Source organism: Nannobrachium achirus (genome assembly GCF_963921795.1).
Source record: "Nannobrachium achirus genome assembly, chromosome: 2".
Classification (NCBI taxonomy): domain Eukaryota; kingdom Metazoa; phylum Chordata; class Actinopteri; order Myctophiformes; family Myctophidae; genus Nannobrachium; species Nannobrachium achirus.
The window spans coordinates 36578458-36583592 of record NC_137811.1 but is presented as its reverse complement, the minus strand read 5'-3'; the positions used below and the strand labels follow the sequence as shown (position 1 = coordinate 36583592).

General features: G+C 40.6%; 1 protein-coding gene across 1 annotated transcript in view; it reads left to right on the top strand.

Moving 5' to 3' along the window:
- The first annotated feature begins 4725 nt into the window (after positions 1 to 4725).
- The window catches only part of nr2f5 (nuclear receptor subfamily 2, group F, member 5), a 20493-nt gene continuing 20083 nt past the window's right edge, over positions 4726 to 5135 (top strand). Inside the window, exon 1 of the mRNA XM_080754904.1 lies at positions 4726 to 5135. This exon is cut by the window's right edge and continues 790 nt beyond it. The gene's annotated coding sequence lies outside the window, so the exon portion shown is untranslated.

Below are 5135 nucleotides of genomic sequence, written 5' to 3'. Positions count from 1 at the left end.
CAGTAGCACACTCCGATTACATACGTATCTGGTAGCTCTCTATCGTTCTCAAATGGATCATATTTAGCATTGACAGAAGCTGAGCGTATAGGCACGTGTTGTAAGGTCATCTATAGTAAACCGGTGGCCTCCACATTTCCTAGGCCACAGGTTCTCAACATGGGGTCTGGGTCCCCGGGGGGTCCTTGGGAGGGGGGGGTTCCAGAGGGTCCCCACGTGAATGATTTATAGTTAGGGACCAAATGGACCAAATGGTCTGTAACTCTGAGAATGTACTGTACAAACATGTGTACACACTAGTTTGTACACTCTGAAGGTTAAATTAATACTGGGGAAATCTGGGTCCCATGCAGGACATATAAATGAAACTTGAAATGAAAAAGGTTAAGAGCGACTGATCTGATCTATAGTAAAGCAGTGGCCTTTGCATTTCCTAGGCCATCCGGTGCGGTCATGTTTATCACCCCTTGGCCCTACACTGACACCTCTTGTGTCAAAGCTCCCTGCACCAGTTGCTCCAGCCATCCATCACTGGGCATCAGTCCTGGGTCAAATAATGGTTGCAAAAATATCCTGGCATTTGTTTGAATCTGACAGAAGAGTGGGCTTTTCATCATGGACAGTTCAGAATATAGGGAAGTGTATTATGGATCACGTGTACGTATATCAAATTGGCTTTCAAATTCTTTCCTGTGATTGTGTAAAGTTTATTGTGCTCGTCGTGGTCTTGTCTTGTCTAGCCAACTCCACCCATCTGGCAATGAGGAAGACAAACCATGAAATGGATTGCAAGTTCTGACTAAACCCATGCTAACGTGGAGGATTTAATGAGTCATTAATTAACATCCATGTTTGATAGAATTTGTTGAATCAACAACACTATATGTCCTGAGAATAATCAAATCATAATAGGTCTATGATCTTTGGTTTTCTGTTTCAAATGTCAATTGCCAGAACATTCTGTGCAAGATTTACTTTGCAAAATAGATGCCATACACTATAATATTAATATATTGCTGCTATTGTAGGAAAAATGCAATGAAACCCACACCACCGCAAACGTTTTGTGTTTTTACCTACATGTTTTGAAAAATGTGTCCCTGAAGAACTTGAAATTAGTTACGTGAATATACAGGTTGGTACAGTTATTCACTTACATCAACTTTGGAGACAAAGGGTTGTCCTTTGACAGCAGCTCCCTCAGCTTGACCCAGCCCCTGTACACGACACACACACACACACACACACGCACGCACGCACGCACGCACGCACGCACGCACGCACGCACACACACACACACACACACACACACACACACACACACACACACACACACACACACACACACACACACACACACACACGCATTATTGTCTCTATCAAGATTATGAGACAGAAACATCAATAGCTTCCAAAAGCATTTGTGGGGTAGGCCTATAACTAAAGGAAGAACTAAAGAATGGCGAACACATGCATTAGCATCTCCATGTTGATCCTCATTTAATGAGCCTTGCTCAATGAAACTTGGTCAAATTCATCCCCAATAAGTCTGCACTGTATAGAATTACACTCTAATTATTAGGCTGCAAACCTTAAAATGCCCTTGGCCCACTAGCCTGTAGCTCATGGAATGCTCTAATAGCGAGTCACGGGGCTAATTGGAAGACAGGTAAGGTTACATGTGACAGCAATTAAGCTGAGCGCGAGGCCAACTTTATCGCCCCGGGCAAGTCAAGCACAGCACTCAAGCCTCCTAAGTGGGGTCTTGTCCTTCGCGCTATTTTCCTAGATTGGGAAATCAGTTGGTTGGTAATGCAGTTTTCCTTTTAGCATTTGTCGACCCCCACAAGTGGGAATTTTTAAACCTTTTCCTTTCTTTTTTTTGCGCTCAGTCACAGTTCGTTGCCAGTGCATGTCACTGCGTTTATTTTATGCAATATGCCTAATATGAAGAAGCAAATTGCTTACTGATTAAGCAGGCCCCTCAGTAGGCCTAATAGGCATATTGTTTAATCAGAAACAAACGATATAGTATGCAACTAGTCTACTGTGGCTAAAGAATATAAGAAAATACAATCAAAACAATAGTTTCCGGAGTAACATATGCCTATATCCAATGAATTTAATTAATACCAATCCAAATCATGAAATGGAGGGAGAGTGGAGACAGGACCAGAAGGGCAGGCTACCTTATAGACCAACTGCAGAAACATTTGGAAATGTCATGATATATAGAAGTCCTCTGTGAACCTAAACAACCTCAGTCAAACAACACAAATGTGTGGTCTATATTATGTGCAATAATTGTGCAATGTTAATCTCAAAATGTAAAGAGTGAGTCTTTACACATCATCAAGGATGGTAGGCAACAACATTAATAAAACGAATTAATAAAGCAGCTAATTGTAGCTCCGTTAGGACTATAGGCTATGCCTATTTTTTTTAACTATATATTGACAAATATCAGAAATTACTTTGTATTTTTCACCAGAGAACACCAAATATATACCTACATACAGGCTACATAATACGGCTATATACATGTAAACCATTGTTTCTTAAGTGGGGTCTGGGGACCCCCGGGGGTCCTTGAGGGAGTTCCAGGGGGTCCCTCAGCTAAATGATAGTTAGGAACCAAATGGACCCTTATGGGTCTGTAACTCAGAGAGACCCATTAGGGTCCATTTGTTTCCATTTGTACACTCTCAGAGTTAAATTAACATTGATTTTACAATAGCCTAAATTGGGGTCTCAGATAGAAATGCCATTAAATGGGGGTCCGTAGCCTAATGCATGTCACACGGGGGTCCTTGAAACTAAATGGTTGGGAATATCACTGCTAGAGCCGCAAAAGTCAACTCTTATTTTGGGGGTCCCTGCAAACCGGTCATTTGCATGTTGCCATGTGGTCATCTTTTCAAATGGGGGTCCACAGGACGGGCTAATTGTCAATTTGGGGGTCATTGACAAGAAGGTTTGAGAACCACTGATGTAAACAAACACATACACATAGAAAGCCTATAGGTTACATAGCCTAGCTAGGCTACTAACTTATCTTGATACACAAAACACATGAGTGCAAGTTTGTTCATGCAAATGTCCTTGACAGGGAAGACTAGGTCAGGAGCGGAGGAGTGATAGTGTGGCTAAATACAACATGGAATACACGACCCCTGGCTGGCAATAGCCTCTATAATATTATTGGAGTTACCTTCAGTCCTTCACTGGCCAATTCAAGACCTAGCCTGCCTGCCTGTATCTGGGGAAACAATCAGGGTTCCTGCTGTTTTCGGCCGAAAACCTCATTAGAGAACAACACTGTCACTGTTAATTACCGCAATGACCTTTTGTGCGTCGAGATCCAGCTGGCAAAGCTATACACAACAAACCGACAGAATCAACACTTTCTCAACTGGTAAAACATTTAGGAGTTTGTAAAGTGCTGGCAAGAGGTTTGCCACCTTTTTGTTGGCACAGCGGAGGTGCGACAAGTTTTTTCTCTCTCTCTCTCTCTGTCTCTTTTTTTGGCACGTGCACTTACGTAAAGAATGGAGGGGAAAACGCATTTTAGCTCAGATATTTACCATTAAAGTCAATCCAGATATAATATAAGATGATATAATTATATAGGCTAATTTATGTTTGTAAATGTAATATCACACTAAGGACAAGTTGGACAACATCAGTTATCAGTAAGCTATCCATCTGCAATTTAGAGTGATGAAAAATTGTTTAAAAAAAATAATAAAATCATAAAATTCAGATAATATTAACGCTTTATTTAGGCTAGGCTATTCAGGTGTATCCTATTAGGATGCACTTTTAACAGGCCAAGCTCTGTAGCCTAAATGTCTGATTTCTTATTTTGTCATTTATTTAATTCTTTATCATTGAACCCAATGAGCAGTGGTGTTAAGGCAGGCTACTCAATTTATTTACTTAAGTAAAAGTATCAATACTGTATAGAAATAGGCCTACTCTGTTAGAAGTAATAGTCTGGGATTCAAAATGTACTTGAGTAAAAGTACAAAAGTATTGGCATCAAAATAGGCTACTTAAAGTAGGCTACCAAAAGTAGAAAGTATAGACTACTGATTATGCCGGTCCTATGTCCCATTTTTTCATGTTTTCAAATCTTTTGAAAATAGCAGATCTACAAGCTGCAATGCAACATGGCCGAAATGTATATAGGACTGTTAATGTATGTTTTGTAATAATAATCAAAATCTACAGTAACTATAGTATTAATAAAGTGTTCAAATAAATGTACTGGAGTAAAAGTACAATACTTGCCTCTGAGATGTAGGCTAGTGCATGGACTAAGTAAAGTAGCCTATTGGAAATTGGAAATACTCAAGTAAAGTACAAATAGGCCTACCTAAAAATGTACTTAAGTAAATGTACTTAGTTACTTTATACACCACTGATCATGATATTGAGAAACTCCATAGTTACAGTAGCTCCACTGCGGTCTGTCAACTCCTCTGTGTCTGTCAATCAAAGGCAACCCAATCGACCGCGGTCCAATTAAACAGCCCCTTACTTTCCTATTATTCCCTCACCAAATTGTGAGTGACCATTCATAACTTGCTTCTCTTAGTGGGAGGAGGCGGCATGCCCTTATTTGGAGATCGTGGCCATATATGGAGCGCGACTACGGGGCGCTCCCATACTGGCCGGGGATGTTTAGTGTCACTTTCACCAAAATTCTAAGTATGATTCTCAGAGATGCAAGCGACCGCCGAAGGGAGAAGTACACTTGACTGTCAAAAGTGCTTTTTGCGCGTAAAACAAACTCCAATTCTTCTTCAGTCAGAAGAAAGCACACCTTTTGCGGTAGCCTAGGCTACAAGGACGATTTTTTATCAAACGCGGAGCACAAGAACGAGAACGGGAGAACTCCAGTCCAAGGACAACTTTTTCGTGATTTGCTCATTACGATTTATATGAGTTTATAACTCAGCTGTACGGCTTGGTATTGATTTGATGTGATTGATCGGAAGGAACCATCGGCTTGGAAGAGATATTTACCTTTAATCGAGACGAGACGAACAATTATCTTCAATTCCAATTCGAGTCTGAGAGAGAAAAGAAGACATTATAGCTGCAGCGACTCTCAAGAAGCTGTTTTAGTT